This window comes from Triturus cristatus, chromosome 7, assembly GCF_964204655.1.
Source record: "Triturus cristatus chromosome 7, aTriCri1.1, whole genome shotgun sequence".
In the NCBI taxonomy this organism is placed as follows: domain Eukaryota; kingdom Metazoa; phylum Chordata; class Amphibia; order Caudata; family Salamandridae; genus Triturus; species Triturus cristatus.
In genome coordinates, this window is record NC_140590.1 from 728,824,396 (window position 1) to 728,845,337 (window position 20,942).

The window sequence follows — 20,942 nt, forward strand, 5'->3', positions numbered from 1 at the left end:
GTCTTGGCTATTTAAATGGAGAATGTGCTGCCTGTAAATAACTGTGCTCTTTCATTTTTAATTGACATGTGTTTATTAGGGTTTTTTCATGGAATGCATTACAAGTAAGAATCATCGGTATTATCATAAGTTCTTGTACTACGGCACAGCATAACATTAGGGATCTATAGGGAAGTTAGCGTGTGTATGTGCTGTAGTCCGTCAGTGGCTCATATCCCTCGTGGTGTCTTGAGAGACTCGTCTTCCCAGTGGTCGGCTCCGTCTGGCCCCCATGTTCGCCGACCTAGTCGTGTCTACATTTTCGGCCTCGGTCGGGGGACGGTCGCCCCTTCCTATCGAGGTCCGAGCTGCGGTCCCCTCCCTCCTGGATTCCCTGTCATGTCATGTAACTACAAACAACTGTGTTGAAACCGCTAACTGGGGCTCTCGCTGCCTACGGGGCGGCTTGAACAGGGCTCTTGGGTAGGGGAGGGGTCTCGTAACCAGGTAGAGTAGGGGAGGGAGGGAGGTGATGGGGAGAGCATGGGGGGAAGAGGGAGTGCGGGGTCGGCAGACGAGAGAATCTCGTGGTAGATTGGGTATGGACCAGTGGTAGGTGTGTGTGGCGTGTCCCGGGTATCCCTGGGTGGGGGGGGGGAGGCGGGTCCGCTACCTGACCTTAGGCGGGGGGGTCGGGTTCATACGTGTTCTCGCGTCTAGGCATGTTGTCTGCCTTATGGGTCGCCTGTGTCTCTTGTCGTATCGGGGCCACCGGGGGGGGGCCACTGGGGCGTGGGGGGCGGAATGTGTTAGGTCTAGGGTTTCCCCCGTTGCTCCCGTTTGCTTAAAAAGGATGAGGAGCTGAGCCCACTCCATAGAGATCGGGTGTTTGCGGGCGCCGTTCGCCTCCTCCTCTCGCAGTAGCTCCTCCTCTGCTGCACCCCACTTGAGCACCGCGCCAACCCATGCCTGGCTGGAGGGCCCCTCCGGGGCCCTCCAGTACATCGCGATGTTCCTCTTCGCGAGTAGAAGGGCCAAGGAAATGAACTTCCCGGATACCTTCGCGGATTTTCTCCTCGGGGTTATCCCCAACGCGCATTCCTCCCATGTGGTGGCGGGCGGGAGGTCGGTCGTCTCTTGAAGGGCTTGGTGTACTCCCCCCCAGAAACATTGTATGGACGGGCAGGCCCAGAACATATGTTTGAAATCGGCGTCTACTTGGTGGCATCGGGGACATTCGAATCGCGTATCGGGGTAAAACCGGTGGAGCCTGTCCGGGGTGAGGTATGCCCGGTGTAGGATATTAAATTGGATATTTTTAAAACGCGCATTCCTGGACACCTTTTTAGGAGATTCCAGGGCTTTACGCCATTCCGCGTCGTTGAATACTCTGCCGGCGTCGTTTTCCCACGCTTCTCGGAGTTTGTCTAGGGAGACGTCTGTGAGCTCCCGGATCGCTTTATATAGCCAGGTGATGAGGTGGTTGCCCGCCCCCATCCGTAGCACTGTGTGCAGCACCGGGTGTGTCGGTGGTTCCCCATCGCGTGTATGCCAGAATTGGCCGCTACTCTCCAGCAGCTGTCTGTGTGTCAAGAACTGCCCCTGAGGGAGGTCATGCCACTCCACCAGCTGTGCGTACGTCCGCAGTTGTCCCTCTTGGAACAGTGCCTCCATCTCAGTGACCCCGTGCTCCGTCCACACCCGGAGGGCCTCCGCAGTGTAGTATCCGCTCCGTCGGGGGAAGCCCACAAGGGGGAGCAGAGGGGAATATATCGGCTGGCCCCTCGACATGCGGTGTATCCGCATCATGCATCTGCGGGCTATAGCAACCTGGAGCGGGTGTGTACGTGCCGGTTTGGAGCCCGGCATGAGCAGCCGGCGGATCATCGGTAGAGGAAGTTTGCCGCCCTCCGTGATCGTTTCCCCCACCTGTCGCTCCGCCGTCCAGTGTGACAGCCACTGGAGCTGCGCCGCGAGAAAATACGATTCAAAGGATGGCGCTCCCAGGCCGCCAGCGGTCGTGGGGAGGTACAGTGTACGCAGCGCCACCCGGTGGCGACCGCCCCCCCAAATCAGGGTCGTCAGCAACGTGTCTAGCTCCCGGAAGAAGGAACGTGGCGGTATGATGGGGAGATTCGCGAAGTAGTAGAGCATCCTTGGGACCATGATCATTTTTGCCAGAGCGACGCGCCCTATAGGGGCTAACGGCAATGTCTTCCAGAACCCTACCGCCGAACGCAGCCCTGTCAGCGCTCTCCGGTGGTTCCCCTCAAAGAGGTCACTGGGGGAGTGATATAGGCGTACCCCCAAGTATCTGGGGGCCGTCCCGTCCCATCGCAACGCCCGATCGCCCAACGTGATCTCTAGGGGTTCCGTGCGGGCGCCCAAAGGGAAGATGGACGATTTCTCCCAGTTGACCCGGAGTCCCGAGAGTTCCCCGTATTCTCGCAACGTTGCCCAAATGGGCGTGAGGTCTGCCGAGATATCGCGGACATATATCAGGAGGTCGTCCGCATATAGTGACACACAGTGGGTAACGTCCGCTATGGGTATCCCCCATGCGTCCCCCTCCCGTCGTAGTCGTATTGCCAGAGGCTCCATGGCTAGAGCGAAAAGGAGAGGAGAGAGGGGGCATCCCTGCCTAGTTCCGCGGGTCACCGGAAACGGCGCCGATATGAGTTTGCCGAGTCGCACTCTGGAGGTGAGGCCGTTGTACAGCAGGCGGGTGTAGGCCAGTAGCGTGGGCCCCACACCTACGAGCCACAGAACCTCAAAGAGGTACGGCCATAGCAGGGTATCGAACGCCTTCTCCAGGTCCAGGACCAGACATGCCGCCCGGGGATATCGTTCTTTTGTCTGATCCTGAATGTGGAAGAGGCGACGCAAATTATGTGAGGTGTTTCGCCGGGGAACGAATCCACACTGGTCCGAGTGGACCAGTGCGGGAAGAATTTGGCGATAACGATCCACTAAGATTTTCCTGAGGATCTTGCAGTCCGCGTTCAAAAGTGTTATCGGCCGATAGGACGCCGGGAGCTCGGGGTCTCTATATGGCTTCAAGAAGGTCACTAACATCGACGTCCGCATCGAGTCCGGGAGCATTTGGCGGGTCACCGCCTCTTCGTATATGGAGACCAGCCGCGGCGCTAAGATCATCGCAAACGTGTGGTAGTACTCGACCGGGAATCCATCCATGCCCGGTGCCTTCCCGCGTGCCAGAGCTTTAATCGCTTGTTTCACATCGACCGGTTTGAGTTTCTTGTCGAGATCTTTTCCGATCTCGGGGGGGATCCGGGGTAGAATCAAGCCATCCAGGAATCCGGTAAGGTCTCCCGAGGGCTCGTCCCGGGGGGAGCGGTACAGGGTCGCGTAGTACGTGCGGAAGACGTGTAGGATATCCGTCTGTGTACTTTTGAGTTGCCCATCCGGGGCCCGGATTTCAGTGATTGGGCGCGACACTGTGTCTTGCTTGGCTAGCCAAGCCAGCAGGGATCCCGCCCTATTCCCCTCCCTATGTGTCCGAGCTGCATATGCTCGAAAGTTATATTTGCGCAGATCTCGCATCGCCGAGGCATGGGAGGATTTGGCCGCTGAGAGTTGCGCCGCAGTGGCGGCTCCTTGGTCTACGCGCCTTGAGAGTTCCGCGAGCCGGGTCTCCGCCCCCTGCAGTGTCCTATCTAGCATTCTTCTGACCCCCACTACCTGTTGAATGCAGTGGCCTCTGGCGCTTACATTGAACGCATCCCATTCAAACGATCGTGCGGTCGCCGTGTTATCGTTTTGTCTAAAGTGGCCTTGCATAAAGTCCTCTAGGCTTTGGCGGAATACCGGGTCTGTCAGGCATTCTCGGGGCATCCTCCATGTTGGGATTGGGGGGTGAGGGGGTGTCCACCTGAGGACCGCCGTGTGTGCGTCGTGATCCGACACTACTCTACCTAGGTAGTCCGAATCTGTCTAGTCGGACCCTCAGATCGTGTGGGATCGAGTGAAAGGAGTACAGCTTCGTGGTGGGATGGCGTGCTCTCCAAATGCTCTTTCATACCATTTTTTAGTTATAAATTTGTGATAGTGTGCTCCAAAATGCACACTCTTATCACTCTCCTGGTGAATGCGCGTGGCTTATTTGCTACACTTGTTCTTTGCTTGTTGCTTGGATTTGTCGCAATCCCTGTGTTCAGTGATGTAATATTGATGCCCCCCACTTTGAAAGTTGTTCTAGCACCACAGTAACCATATGATTTCAAAGTTAAGAATACGTGAGGGTGGGGAAGTCCGACTTCCTGTTCCTCAATATCATGTCATAACGCTACTTGCAGGAGTCTCGCAGAAGACATGCTCGGGCATAGCGCGTCCTAAAACAGCTGTAAAAAAAAGTACAGCCATGCTGCTAGTTCGTGCATGACAGCCCTGCCAAGTACCACGCATCAGGTGTTAGACTAATGCATTTCAGAGTGGTGGTCCGCATCACCACACTGAAATGCAAAATCATGCATTATAGCGCCTCTCAGCTGTCAAGCCGAAGTGCTGCTATAATGCACCAAATACTGAAAGCTGCAGTGGTATTGCGCAGTGCACGCTTCTTCAGGCTTAGCGGCTGGCTCATGTGCACCGTAGCTGCTGCTGTACTGTGCTACAATGTAACACAACACCCGACACCACGCAGCATAATTCTGACGTCACTGGGAGTCACTCACTTTCAGTGCCCAATGGCTACTATGGAGACAGTGTGTGTCTCTCAGTGAGTTTGTCAGACTCACTTTAAATATGCAGGTATTGGGTTCGTCCTGCTAAGGCACTCATTTCAAGTAGTACTTGGCTGCCTGGTGCAGTGTGTGTGTGTGGGTAATCATGGCAGCGCAGCTGAGGAGCACGTCACTCGCATCACCGCGGCAATATGAGTGGCCTAACGAAAGTTGAAGGGGCCCCCTGCAAGGTACACGGAGGGGGCCCGCTCTGGATTTAATCCGGACCTCTCAGGCCTGAGTACTGTGCTGAGGGGGCCCCCTGCAGCTGGGGGCCCCCGGACCCTGGGAACTGCAGGGACCTTTGTTATGCCCCTGGGTGGTATGGATCCTGTGGCTGGTGGGACCTGACACCCACCAACGCTGGCAGTGACTGACACGCCGTTGTGAGCCTGCTCAGCTGGTAACCAGTCAGGAGCTCGCTGCTTTCACCTCAGCAGTATTGTGATCCTTCAGACCTGACCCCACTGGCACTGGTGGCCAGACTGTTGCTGAGAGTGTGAACCATGCAAAAACAACAATTGATGGACAGAATGCAGAACAATGTCATACATTCACCCCAGTACAGAGATCTGGGCCTAAATCCATCGTTTTTTTGCTCACCATGCCGTTCCAGTTTGAACCCAGCCATATGCAAATCAGTCTTGACCCTGTGCCTCATGGGAACAGTCCAGCCCGAACTGCCAAGCCAGGTCCTCCCTGGACTGGAAACAAGCATCCTAGGACCGGTTTCGGGGTTTCACCCCTCTTCAGCCAGGATAGCTTGATTCCAGTGGCATGGAGAGCAAGGGACCCACGTCTGGGCATACCCTTCCCACTCGGGGTGACAAATGCAAAAACAACAATTGATGGACAGAATGCAGAACAATGTCATACATTCACCCCAGTACAGAGATCTGGGCCTAAATCCATCGTTTTTTTGCTCACCATGCCGTTCCAGTTTGAACCCAGCCATATGCAAATCAGTCTTGACCCTGTGCCTCATGGGAACAGTCCAGCCCGAACTGCCAAGCCAGGTCCTCCCTGGACTGGAAACAAGCATCCTAGGACCGGTTTCGGGGTTTCACCCCTCTTCAGCCAGGATAGCTTGATTCCAGTGGCATGGAGAGCAAGGGACCCACGTCTGGGCATTCCCTTCCCACTCGGGGTGACAAATGCAAAAACAACAATTGATGGACAGAATGCAGAACAATCTCATACATTCACCCCAGTACAGAGATCTGGGCCTAAATCCATAGTTTTTTTGCTCACCATGCCGTTCCAGTTTGAACCCAGCCATATGCAAATCAGTCTTGACCCTGTGCCTCATGGGAACAGTCCAGCCCGAACTGCCAAGCCAGGTCCTCCCTGGACTGGAAACAAGCATCCTAGGACCGGTTTCGGGGTTTCACCCCTCTTCAGCCAGGATAGCTTGATTCCAGTGGCATGGAGAGCAAGGGACCCACGTCTGGGCATACCCTTCCCACTCGGGGTGACAAATGCAAAAACAACAATTGATGGACAGAATGCAGAACAATGTCATACATTCACCCAAGTACAGAGATCTGGGCCTAAATCCATCGTTTTTTTGCTCACCATGCCGTTCCAGTTTGAACCCAGCCATATGCAAATCAGTCTTGACCCTGTGCCTCATGGGCTGCCAGAGTGGTTCAGCAGCCCAGAAAACCAGTGTCACCAGAGTCCAGAGGGAGTTGTGTACCAGAACATGCAGCGGTGGAGTTGGTTGCTGTGGGACTCAGTCTCTAGTTGTAGGGGCCGACCACGGGGCCCGCATGTTGCCAAGGTGCAGGCCTGCCTCGGAGAAGTATAAGACATGATCTCCTACTGTTGCACTGACGTGCTATGCTAAGAAAATATGCTTTAGCTGGCGGTCATGTTGCTCAAATGGGTGTAATTTCTGATATTTATACGTTTCCCTTGTCTTCATTGCTTGATTTTGCTTGTGAGAAATTGTAATTCATAGTCATTGAATGCCACTCATAATAAGACTGAAATTATGAAAATGTCACACATAGGAATCTGAAACCTTGGCAGCTAAGGCATGAGACAGCACACTCATCCCATCATATTGCATGATGGGTTGTTTTGTGAAAAGCAGCAAATTTCAATAGTCACACTTTACCGTACATATAATGGGACCTACGTACTATACCAATGCATTTGTCTTTTACATTGCTTGACTTGTTTTAGTAGTGCGTATAGATGTTTGAGGTGAATCCTTAGTGTTCATGATCATTGTAATATCTGTGCACCTAGTTGCCTGAACTCTTGTTCTAGCCCTCTTGATCGCTAGGTAAATAACTAGAAGTCCCTGATGCAATATTTTCCTGGAATACTCTAACATTTTGCCAAAATGGAATGGTCCAAGTGCATTGGATTTTAAATATCGTGCTACAAAAATATCTAAGGAAAAATATCAAGAGCCTCAATATTGACAATGTAAGTAAGTATGTATTGGTAAGTAGAGAATTACTATCCTTAACTACAAGTTAAGGCATGGAGTCACTAGCAGTGGTTGTTTTTAGGGCCCCAAAAGGAATCACAGATAAAACTAGAGGGGCCACCAATAATTAGTTATCACGAAGAGCGTGGGCATGTGCTTACACATGCATGTATATTTAGTGTAAGCAGCACAGTACTACCCTAAACTTAAACTGCATATTAAATGCTTTAATTAATGGCGGATACAGTAGTAGCAGGATTTGTTTTATGAATGTATACGTGTATGCAAGTTTATTTCATAATGTCCATGCAGCAGGTCGGTTTTGACTCAGTGGTGTGCATGGGAATTAACCTTGGTGGCTTAACAGCCAGTTTGATTGGACAAAAATGGGACTAGAAAAAATGACACTGGTCCCATCTTGCTATCATCCACCTATCCTCACTCACTACCACTTGTGATACGACAGGTAAAACCACTTGTTTCCAGGTCCTGCCTCACATCATCTACATGTGCCTTTAAAATGTATTGTATTATTGCCTTATAAATGAGTGACTAACATGCTACTTTACATATCTATATCTCCATTCACTGCCTTCTCTTATAAAATCTTTTACACTTACAGTAAAGAAGCCGACATTTATTTTTCTGACTATATTCTATTATCTCTCGGCTTGGTCTGGAGCAGTTAGAGTATTACAATTGAGCTCTAGATGGAGAGTCTTAACACAGTATATTAGCTCTAATGGGTGGCCATTTTATAACATCTTTACTGTCTGAGTGAACGTTTTAGCTTTCCTCTATAAGAAATAGAAATTAAGAAAGGGTCCTGGTCGAAGGTCTAGCATTTTACAATTCTTTAGTCCTATCCGATTCACATTATATCCAATTGGAAAGTTTTGGTAAAGGCATGAAACCATGGTACCTGTTGTGAGATATTGTTATTGCTCTCACTAGTCACTCACAAGCATATGGAACGCCTAAGTCTCTCGATGGGGCTTCGGGAGGCAGCATTTCAGTGTTATGTAAATATATACATTATGCCATCATGCTGCCCTTCGGAGCTTTTTGAGACACAGTACACACACTTACACAGGAATACAAAAACAATAGTGGAATGCAGTAGAGAAAATTGCAACAAATACATTCGTCACCAAATAGTGGTAGGAGCGGTGATGGCTTGCAGGTCATCTTTCATTTTACGAACAATCATTGGTGGCACAACCACAAAAAAGACCACCTGGCTAAACTAGCCTCTCCATTTCACCACCTGCAACCTCACCCAGTAGCTTGCTAGTTTCCAGCTTTACCCTGGCTGTCGGCACATTTTTACTACATTTTGTGACGAGCAAGTGCTTCGGAATTCAATTTTCTTGGCTCACGTTTACATATACTGCATTGCCACACTGAAAAACTGAAATGGTTGTCTATATCCTTTTTGTTTTAAATTATATGTCTTGCTTTAGGACCCCTTGCTTCCTTTCATTTTATTTCTTCTCCATATCTGTCTGCCAGTTTCTAGCTAACCTCTCCTGCTTACTCATAGTGTTCAGGGGCACAATGTAGGACCTGCACTCCCTCTGGTGCAGAAGAGGCCCATCCCTTCAGGGGCCCTCTAACCTTGCAGGTGGGCATTACAACTAAAAACAATGAATATCTGAGACTCAGGGACCCCTCTTCACATTCTGTTATTAGAGGGGTGGGGGTTTATCATTTTGCGGTATGCTAGTGGCAATGCTGCCTGCCTCACTCTTGGTGTATATGAATTTCGAACATAACCTCTGTACATAGCCATTTCATATTGCTCATAGGCAGTACCAAGGTGGGAACATTAAGGGGAGAAGCTAAAGCTGGAATGGCGTTTGAACTAAGACAAGCTATAACTATTGCAACATAGACATTAACTCTTTTCACTTATTACAACAAGCTCTGTGGGGGTGTTCCTGTTATCATTGATGGGTGTAATCAGAGGTGGTCCTCTAATACAAAGAAACAAGCTTTGAGGGCAGTTTAAGGGTCATGGAGTGTGCAAGGGGTCATGGGTTCCCCATTTTGAAAGAGAAGTTTGAAGCAGTTTTCAGCTCTGTCAAATACCACGCATCAGGCGTTAGACAAACTTGTTTCAGTGTGGTGGTCTGCATCAATGATATCACAAAAGAGAGAAATAAGGGAAAAATTGAGCCTTCTCTGACTCCCCTAGCTAACGTTTAATACTCACTAAACAGAGAAACGCTCCACAAACTTAAATCCTCACAGTTAAATATGATAGTGAAAGGCACAATACTATCCCTATTATCACATAAACCTAGAGTATAGTTTAGAAGGAAAAAACATTATTCTTAAAATACTGCCCTCACACACTTTGCAGTGTCATGCTTCATCATTGGGCCGCGTCGAACGCCCCCGTGCAGACCAACACAGTGGGCGGAGCGCAATGTTTTTTGTAAGATGAAGAATAAAGTGGTGAGGAAACGGAACAGAAAAGGGGTTTGACAAAATAGAACAAATAGTGTCTAAAGAAAACAGAACAAGGACAATATTCCCTAAAGGAGGGACCACAAAAGTGCAGACATATATATTAAAACTGTCTAGGAGGGGACTTATTTAATTTTTATTCCTGTCACCCCCTGGCAGGGTTAAAAGTAACTGGTCGGGATTTTATTAGGGGAGGTAAAAGCCCCTAAATCCCTGCTGCTATTACCAACATGTTTCTGCCCAAATCAAACGCTCATAAGAGTCGTGCAGGCATTCATCAGGGTGTTGGTCCCTTGGTTATTTATCTGGGTCTACCCCCAACTAGGGGATTCGTTACCTTCTATTGAGAAGCGGCCAGTCGCCTTTACTACTTCAGTACTCTGAATGGTTTCCGAGAGTGAACAATTATCTGAAAGAGAGTAGAACATATTTTATCGTTCCAATAAACCCTTGTAAGTCCTTCTTTATTTTGGTTCGTATCTAGCAGAACCAGCATGTACGAATAATTAACAGCATGATGTTGGGGACTGAATGTGTACAAAGACGTGTACACTCGTGGTGTTGTGGTGTGGGGCTTCACATCGTTTTCCATCACGTTACGTGTACAATGAATTCGTGGGGTCTTTGACCTGTGTGATGAATAACAGTTCTCACGGGGGGTGTTATGTGGTGAACACTTTTGGGAAGACATGACGATCTGTGGCATTAGAGATGTGAGGGTAATTCTTATTTTTAAAGTAATGCAAGGGGGTGTAGATGAGTGGAACGATAAAATATGTTCTACTCTCTTTCAGATAATTGTTCACTCTCGGAAACCATTCAGAGTACTGAAGTAGTAAAGGCGACTGGCCGCTTCTCAATAGAAGGTAACGAATCCCCTAGTTGGGGGTAGACCCAGATAAATAACCAAGGGACCAACACCCTGATGAATGCCTGCACGACTCTTATGAGCGTTTGATTTGGGCAGAAACATGTTGGTAATAGCAGCAGGGATTTAGGGGCTTTTACCTCCCCTAATAAAATCCCGACCAGTTACTTTTAACCCTGCCAGGGGGTGACAGGAATAAAAATTAAATAAGTCCCCTCCTAGACAGTTTTAATATATATGTCTGCACTTTTGTGGTCCCTCCTTTAGGGAATATTGTCCTTGTTCTGTTTTCTTTAGACACTATTTGTTCTATTTTGTCAAACCCCTTTTCTGTTCCGTTTCCTCACCACTTTATTCTTCATCTTACAAAAAACATTGCGCTCCGCCCACTGTGTTGGTCTGCACGGGGGCGTTCGACGCGGCCCAATGATGAAGCATGACACTGCAAAGTGTGTGAGGGCAGTATTTTAAGAATAATGTTTTTTCCTTCTAAACTATACTCTAGGTTTATGTGATAATAGGGATAGTATTGTGCCTTTCACTATCATATTTAACTGTGAGGATTTAAGTTTGTGGAGCGTTTCTCTGGTCTGCATCAATGCACTGAAATGCCAAGTCATGCATTATAGCGCCTCTCAGCTGCCAAGCCAGAGTGCAGCTATAATGCACTGAATACTGAAAGCTGCAGTGGCAGCACGTGGTGCATGCTGACCAGGAGGTTGGCTTATGTGCTCGCTATCTGCTGCTGTACTGTGCTATATAATGTAACACAACAACCAACACCAGGCGGCATAACTCTGATGTCACTGGGAGTCACTCACTGTCAGTGCCCAATGGCTACTATAGAGACAGTGTGTGAATCTCAGTGTGTTTGTCAGGCTCACTATAATAGGCGGGTGTTGGGTTCATCCTGCTGCAGCGCCCATTTCAAGTAGTAATTGGCTCCTTTCTGCAGTGTGTGTGTGTGTGTGTGTGTGGGCAATCATGGCAGCACAGCTGAGGCGCACGCCGCTCCCATCATCGCAGCGGTATGGTTCCCGTGGCTGAGCTGGTTCGTGGCCCTCACCAAAGTCGGCAGTGGCTGGCTTGCCGTCATAAGCCTGCTAAGCTGGCAACCAATCAGGAGCTTGATGCTTTCACCACGGCGGTATTGTTATCCTACGGACCCAACCCCACCAGTGCCGGCGGCCAGACTGCCGCTGAAAGTGTGACTCATGGCGGCCTAGGCCACTTGAGTGGTTCATCAGTCGTTATTGTGGGCCTTTGGACCCAACCCCAACAGCGCCGGCAGCCGGGCTGCAGCTGAGTGTGAAACACGGTGGCTTGGGCCACCGGACTGCAAGCATATGCAGCGGTGGAGTTGGTTGCTATGGGATTCAGTCTCTAGTCGCAGGGGCTGGCCACGGGACCTGTCTGTTCCAGCAGCACCAGCTTTCGTCGCAGAAGTGTAAGTCATGATCTCCTACTGTTTCACTGACTTCCTATGCTATGAAAATTTGCTCTTACTGGCGGTCACGTTGCTCAAATGGTTGTCATTTCAGATATCTATGTTTCCTTCATCTTCATTGCTTGATTTTGCTCACGAGAAAGTGTCACTCATAGTCGTTGAATGTCACTCATAATGACAGTGAAATTAAGAAAATGTCACACATAGCAATCTAAAACCTTCGCAGTTATTAGTTTTGGGAAAAGGAGTAATGGGGTTTTGGGGGGGGGGCGGCCGACCAGCGGGAGGCCTGCCACCCCCAGGGAGGTTTGGGCCGGGGGGGCAGCCGTACCACGTGGGGCATGCCTTGGGCTCCTTGAGCTGGAGTTGGGCGGTTTTTGGGCTGGGAGGGTTTAAAGCCAGCCATTTCGTGTCGCGAGCCAACATTTTGGTGGTCGTGACACGACAGCCGGCTGAGGGAGGCTTTGTGGTGGGGAAATTTTTCCCCCCTCCCCCCCTCATTGTTTTTGTTTTTTATCCGCGTTTGAAGGGGTGGTGGAAGGGGATTTGGCTGGTTTGTGTAGCTTTTCGGTTGACTTTTGGGGAACAGGTACATCAGGGGGGGAACACGTGTATGGGGTTGTCGCTGGAACAGGTGCTGGTGTGGTGAGTTATGCTGCGGGGGCGTTTTTCCTAGTTCATTCGGGATAAGGTTGGAGGGTTACAGTTATGAGAAGAACATAAGAAGTTTATCTAGTTAGGTAGGTGTAGAGAAGTTAGGAATGGCCAGTTGTTTATAATTGTTGCAGGGGGGGGAACATGTTAGGGGAGGGGGTGGGGGTAAGGTAGGAAGACTTTATTTAGTGAGGCTTAGTTTTGTATGGCACAGGCCAAGGGAATCTGGATGTAAGGTGCCACCTGTTTCCAATAAAGCGGCTTTTTTCACACCAAGAAATGTGTCGTTGTACGTGCTGCCCCCCAGGTTAGGCCCAATGGGGGCAGTGGCTTATTAGAGCGCAGAAAATTAACTCTGATGGCAGGTTTCAAGATCCACTCGAATAGAGTGTAGACAGAGCATATGTAAATATAGGACTTTCTAACGTGTGACACTCTGTTGCAACTTTATTGGCTTCCATCCCTTCTCTCCTTTTATTTCAATGAATTCCTCTATTTCGTACTTGTGTTTCTCTCCAAGGCCCGGGTATTTGCAGCCATTGTCTTCTCACTAATTATGAGGTCGGTTTTTTATTGCTCTTCCTCATAATGTACTATTTTCCTGCTGTCTACAATGCCTTTTTTCTGTATCCACAAATACCCCATGGCAGTCTCCAAGCTGCTGCTGCCTTTATTTGTCTACTAATCACTACATTTTTACTTGCCCGTTGCTGGTTTTTCTTCCCCTCTTGCCGTCTGCTACTGTCTACAGCTTTCTGCGCCATCTTTGTGTATCCATGTTTTCCCTGTTTTATTTTTCGTTCCTTTCTCTTTCTCCTGCTCCTGCTCCGGTCCTATTTATAACGCTACATTCTACCTGTCTTTTCCTCTTCCTCCCCTTCGTCTCTCTTGCTAGTTCTCGTTTTTTTCTTAATTCTCTTTCCTGCACCTTTCTCTGAGCCCGAATCTAGTGAAGGCTCGCTCCAGTTAATCGTATTTTTCATTTTCAGGCTCCTCTGTTTTCCCACTACTCTTCTCTCCACCCTCTTTACTCACCCTCCCCCTTCCTCTCCTTTGGCCCGCTCTGCTCAGACCTGGTTACTAGGCGACGCAGGACCCAATCAGCGGTCAGCAAATCCCACTGGGCCTCGCACTGCTTCCTTATAAGGTTGTCTCGCTTTATGAGCTCTGATCTCAGCGCCTTATAAGGACAGGAAAGAAAAAAACACCAGCAGAGCCTGCATGATATCTGGGGGGAGGGGTGCTACAGTGCCACCGCACTAGCTCACCGTGCACCGGCTTCCCTGCACCAGCTCAAGCTGCGCCCTTCCACCACCTATGCCTGCATCGAATGCTGGTGGTGCCCGACGTGTTTTGTCGCCGTGCCTGGTGGTCCTACCACACCCGCACCAGTCACATTGTTTGCACATGATCCACTAATTACTAATATACATTTCACAACAGCTCCGCACAGACCTCACACCGTTCACACTGCACATATTATAATGGTTCAGCGTGGCCAACGGAGGAAGAGTGTTTTATAGACAAGCGGTTTCCGTTTGGTTATTTTTCTGTCGTGAATGTGGTGCAGGGTGGAGAGCTTGGGATCGGTAGGTTAGCAGCATACATGACAACATTTTGAAACTAGAAAGAGGGAGATTTCATTTTTACCACTGATGTACATTGAAGCAAAGGCGATTTTAGGCGGGTGTTGGCTACAAATATATTTTTTGGCTTAAACATTAGAGTCTACCTCCTGAATCGGCTCAATTGGCACGTATGGGTTAGAGTCAAGAATGGGACTGGGGAAGGGGTAAAGGGCAAGGTCAGTATGTTGGCCAGCCTCTTTTTTTGCTGAGCGTTTGGTGCAGGAAGCTTGTTGGTTAATGATGGCATGCCTGTAGATGGGCAGGGGGTATTTGATTAAACCTGGGTATTACACCAGGCCTGGGTTGGTCTGATTAGACCCAGGGGCCGAGCAGAGTAGCTTCTGCAGTACTTCCGTGCTCTCCAAAGAGGGGGTGGGGGCAGAGTGTGACTGTCACATTTTCTGAACAAAATGAGGGTGATATTGCACGCTTCTGAAAACGTCCTCTGCAGTCGCTGGGGTACTTGGGGGGAGGTGGGGGGCGGGAGGGGGGGTGATGCTCGCTGGGTAAAAAACTCGGAACACTGGTTCATTTAAAAGCAAGATCGATCATAACATTGGTCAGAACTAGATGCAGCAAAGGCCATTATAGAACAAGCATTTGCAATGCAATAGAATTTAAGCTATTGGCATTGTAAATGACAATGCCTTTTATTTATCGGATAATTAACACAAATAAAAGGCATTGTCATTTCCAATGCCAATAGCTCAAACTTGTAAATGCGAAACCTATTTCATTTAGAAGAAGCGACCGCCATTGACCTGGGCTGCTTGTAACCTCAGCACAGTTCACTGCAAAGAAGTTGTACAATACTGAATAAACAACTGCTATGTTTTTTAACCCACAGCCAGTTTGCATGCCCATGTTATATTAACTTGTTTGAGTTCTCTCGCCGCTGACGTGCACAAGCCTCATTTCTATGCATGGCTAGCTCAGCCTCAGATCTTCACTGTTGCAGCTTTCCTCAAGAACTTTTCGCATCCTTTTTATGGGAAAACCCTGCATCCGATAATGCCAATAGCTAAAGTTTCAGGGGCTGATTTACAAGCCCCTTGCAACAACTTTACGGCGCCGCTGCATCACTTCTGTGGCGCAGCGTCGTCGTAAACAATGCGCCATGTTGCGACATATTTACAACGTGACGCATCTAGGGAGATGCGTCACGTTGTGAAGCCCTGCGCTACATTATACCAATGTATGCAGGGTGTGCGTTCCGACGCAAAAAAGCCTCGTAAAAGTGACGCAGTGAAATCTACAAGATTTCTCTCAGTCACTTTTATGACGCCACTGCGTCAAAACCTTGGGCCTGCTTGAAGCAGGCGTAAGGAGTGACACAGTGTAGTGGGAATAGGCATTCCTGACCATTGCTGGAGTTGCGTCGCGCTTGCGACACGACTCCGGCAATGCGCTGCCCTTACGCCAAAAGATGCGTCACGAGGTGGCAGATTCTGTAAATTATGTAGTAACACTTATGAGGGAGCAGTGACATTTGCCCACCCCTGATCTAACTCTTCGGTAAGAACTAAACTCCTGAAGACATTGAGCTGTGAAGAGAGAAGAGTAGCTTTAAGGTAGCATTGATTTAGTTTTGAGCAAGAACATGGCTGCCACCAGGGCTTTAAGTGGGATGAAAAAACTGAGGGTCTCTCAAAGGGACGTCGTCAATGTAATTAAGGGCGTGGATTAAAAACACGTAAGCTAAGAATCTGTGTTTAGCACAGTGTGCCGCCCAACATGTATTTTGGTGTTCCTGTCATTGCTTCTGGATATATGATACAACAAGTCACATCATATCTACAAGTCAGGACTATTGGCTCTGTCAATGGTTGTTAGTTGCATAAGATAAATAAGCAGCAACTATGGCTTGTATATGATATTGAAAAAGCTTCCACTTAAAGCCCGGGTGCACCTGACAATGTTGCTGCTCCTGAGTTTCGAAAAGAGAAGGGAAATCCAGAGAGAAAACGACTCCCTTTAAAGGATTTCCCTTTCTCTACAACGCTCACCACGTGCACATCGATGTGCCTGCTGTCATTGCAGTCTGGAGAAAAAAAACGGACCGCCTGTGCCAGGGCACAAAACAGAGCCCGATAGAGACCCGTTTCGAGGCCCCCTTAAAAGACTGCTGGTGCTCATATCCGGTGAGACCCGGCTCACTTAAAGCCCTGGCTGCCACTACTACGGTTATGCTAGGCGACATTTCGAAAATCCACAGAGTAATGCAATAAACATTAAAGCACACATCTAGTTTATACCAGCACAATGTACAGCACTCAAATAACTGTCTCAGTTTGACTGTCCACAACAGTACCTCTCATTCCATTAGTGCACGGAAATCATTTTAAAAGTTACACAGGAGAAAGATTAGAAGAATGTGGAAGGAAAAGAAGAAATATACAATTACTCTTCCCCAAAACCATATTGAGAGCCAGGAATACTTCCATCTGCAGGTAAAAGCCTTTGTGGGCGTGCAGATGTGCAACCTACAACGCTGGTGACAACCGCATAGTGCAAGTGACTAAACAAATATGGCAGGGCACAAGAGGTCTATGTATGCATGATCTTTGGGGACGACAGTTTAGGAGAGGACCAGAGGGTCGAGAGTGCTGCAAGTGCAGGTGTTGACCTCTCACCCCGTGGTGTTGGGCTGGCTCATGATGCGCACCCTGTGAGGTGCAAGGAAGGTCAGGACCTATTTAAAGGCGACATCACGATTTCTTAAAGGCAGATATGGCGAGCGCAAAGTAAGTGGTTTTCTTTTTTAAAATTTTATTTTCCCTCGTCGTCGTCTGTCAACCCCTCCCCACCGCTCTTACCTGCACCAGCTGTCACTGATCCCCACAGCACCAAATCTGAATTCGTCCCGTGACCAGATTTTTAAAATAAAAAAAACAAGACTGGCTATAGATGTACTGGCTATAGATGTAGAAGTATAAATACAAAATGGCAGTGCTAGCCTGGGGCTCCACCTATAAAAGTTACCGACATAGGGCTTGTGGTAGAACGCATCTCAAGAGACATTGCTACATGCACTTTACTTTTTTGTAATAATCACACAGTAAACAAACACTGTCAAAGTCAATTGTTTTGGCTTTAGCAAGCTGGAGCGTTGGTTAATTATTTTTTTTAAAGTATTAATGTAAATATATGCCACAAAATTGAAAAAAAAAGTGTCAGGCATATGCTTGCAATTAAAAAACGAAATGAAAAACCAAAAAAATAAACATTGCATATTATTTTAATAGAACAGTACACGTGCATACTAACAGGTAGATGTACTTGAAACAGAAGTGGGGTGGGTGATAAATTCCGCTCCGCCGGGGGAGTTATAGCCACTCAGTTCCGGCCAAATTCTACCAACTGCTGCATGGTGGAGTTTTTTCTCACATGTGGCTTGCCCAAGGTAAGTTGACGAGGGTGAGTGAGAACTGGCATCCCCTGGCGTGATTTTCGGGTGCTAGGAGGTTACCTGGTGAGATTTTCCCAACGTGGGCACTTGTGACCGTTCGCGGTGAGAAAGCTGCCAATCGAGTAGACAACAATTCGAGCAGCAGCAAAACCAACTCGAGAAGCAGCACTCTCTGGTGCGCCGCATGGTGCAGTTCGTACTGATTTTTTAGCGCAGTTCAAGCTCCTGGCGCGAAAAATCTGTACGATGTGACAATTACCGCCTGTTCACGGAACTCTGCCGAATTCCACGGAGCGAAACTCTGCAAGTACCACCCACCCAGATACAGAAGCCTTTTTTGGGACCTGATTACGAGTTTGGTGGTCCTACATGCACCGTCCGCTGTAGCACCGCCAAAGCTGTGGTGTGACTGCCCCCCTGCCAGAATAGGAGTTAAATCCTGGTCTGGCAGGCTGTCCTGCGATGGTCTGACAGCAGCGGTCTGTCTGGCTCATAGAAGAGCTTATCATGCAGGCTGCCTCAGTCAGAGCGCTGACTGCACCTTTCTACACAGTGTGGCATAGAAGCCAAACTGTGCGGGAGGGGTGCAAATCCAGGGGGGCACTACATGTGCCTCCCTACATGCACCCGAGGCACAAATCTGGCAGGGGACCCTGTAACTGCAAGGCCCCCTTTGTTGACATTCCACCACCCTTTTTATGGCGGGTTCACTGCCATGAAAAGGGTGATGAAATGGCAACTTGGAATATGCTCGGCAGTGCCGGCAGCAGAACCACCAGCATTTTCCTGCCTGTGAAATACCACTGGACCAGAAAGATCATTGGTGCCGGCAATGCCAGTGGTCTTGTGGTGGCCCAACCACCACAGTAAGAATACTACGGGCGGTCCCCTAGTGTGGCAGTCGTCAGACTGCCAACGCAGGTACGGCGGTTCATTAATCTGGCCCTATGTTTTAATGTGCATTGCAGTAAAACATTCTTGTATGCACAGAGAAAAGGTACTGTTGGCTTTGGTTTACTCGGACCTGCCTGAAGATATAGTTTAAACACAAAAGGGTGATTGAAAAAATAGAAAAGATAAATAATAGAAAGAATAAAGAAAACGCATTGACAAAGTAAACTATTGGCTCAGTGAAGTGCAGTATTTTGGCGGATGTGCACATGTGATCATATTTGCCATGCTCGTTGCCCACCTCTAGTCTTTTTTCTCCGGAACTGTGACATTTCCTTTGCATGCATCAAAACGAAAACATTATTGCAAAGGTTTTTCAAAAAAGCACAGGGCACATAAGTACCATGACACATATCAAGCTCGTCGGATACCACTTCTCCCGGTGGAGCAGTAAGAAAAGGTAGTCACTGTGGCAGCAGAGGGACGCCTGTCTTCCTCCCATCATGCATGCAAGGAAAGGTCCGAAAGAGATGTAAGCATGAGGAATATTTTACCTGTAGTGCTCATGCTCACCTGAACTTCCCCCTAAACCTAGACATATATTTAATATTGATTAAAGTGTCAGGATGTCAGGACAGGCATTAAACAACTGGGAACGTCTGAGGAAATCCAGGATGTTTGGTCACCCTACTCCTTGCATAACCTCAAACAAACCAATTTCGTAGGAAGTACCCCGACATGTACTGGTCCAAGTGCACAATCTTAACATGCACGATCCCCATGTGCATAAACTCCTTCTGGACTATTGCCAGGCATCACAAGGGGTGATAACGCACTGTAGAAATGCAAATACAATGCAATGCTCAACTACCAAATGAATTGCTGCCACATAAATCAGCTCTTAAGACACCAGCCCCACACTCGCAGCTTCTACGGCACAATTACCATGTGTAACTGGCCCAAATGAAACATCCTCGAGCTGCATCAACTCACCTACTCTCACAGTTGAAGGAAGTGGCCCGATTAGGGCCACCCGGGTCACTCGCGACCACCTCTCAGCCTTCTATACAAATGAAGAGTCGGTCATACAGTAGAGAATACAAACCAAGCATATTTATTCAGGTACACTCGAGTGGAGTCCAGTCTGACCAGCCTCCTGGGATTGCTGCAGAGGGACTGACTTCAGCAAGCATGGCGATACATTATGTACAATTCAGAACCAAAAAAGACACGCCATGACTGGAAATTTCCAGTTGGTAGCTGGTGAACAGAGGAGATACAGAAGGATGAATTCAATCCTGCGACCGGGCACATGCTATCTCAGTGCCAAGGTCACGCTTCCTGTGCCCGCTGCTCTAAGGGTGGGAGCAGGCCTATCTAGTTGGAAAGGTATGCAGTAATAAGAACAATGTATTAATTAGTACAGCAAGGCTCAACCTTGGAGAAACGAAAACGATTGCAGCTGCTTTCAGCTGGGGCAGAAAGACAGAAATCATGGCTCAAAATGACTGCCGAATATAAAATGGTGCCACGAATGCTAATTGAAGATGTACAAAGCATGAACAACACAGCTAAAACATTTTTATTCCAACAGACCCTCCTTTTAGCATTTGTTAAACCTTTATATTACTACCTAGAAACAGATAACATATTGCAGGAATAAGAGCTACCACTTCAAGCTGAAGTGTGCATAGTCAATAGTCAAAGATACCCTCATCAATCAGCATAATGTCGTTAATATCTTTCTGCAACATGATTGCAGCATTAGTGTCATGGGCTGATATCTTTGGCTTGGGTGTCAGAGCACTTACACAATAAGTGCAACAAGCTGGGAGGCAGTGTATGCAAAGGCAACATTTAAAGATAATACCAGCAACTGCAACCAAGAAGATAAGGATCTTCCAACCCCACGTTGTTAGCATATTCCAGAACCACCCCGATAATGTTCAAGTATCTGTCTCTTGGTGTAGGTCTCATGACAGTCTATTCAATTTTTGTATAGCCTTATACACACTGGGGGCGTGGTCTGGCATGTAAACACAACAGCTACTGCCAATTATGTGACAGGCCCCTCCCCAAACAGCAAGGATGATGTCTAACACCATCCGGTTTTGTAAAGTAACGAGCCTCGTAGCCTGGAGCTCAGCAGTGATGTTAGTCAGTATCCCTGCTGTTGTATTAATAACCCCTTCCACAACTCTTGTGAGTCGACGAATGTTAAGGCTATTGGAGATGGGGCCCCAAAAAGGTACGATCCCTTCATGGCATCCTCAAACTGTTATAAGGTGGTATCTATCTGATCTATATCTTTCGTGTCAATTACCCTTCAGACTCAGGGCAAGTATACACTCCTACGCTGCAGCTGATGATCTTTATGGTAACTGGATTGAGCTATATACACAGAGGGAG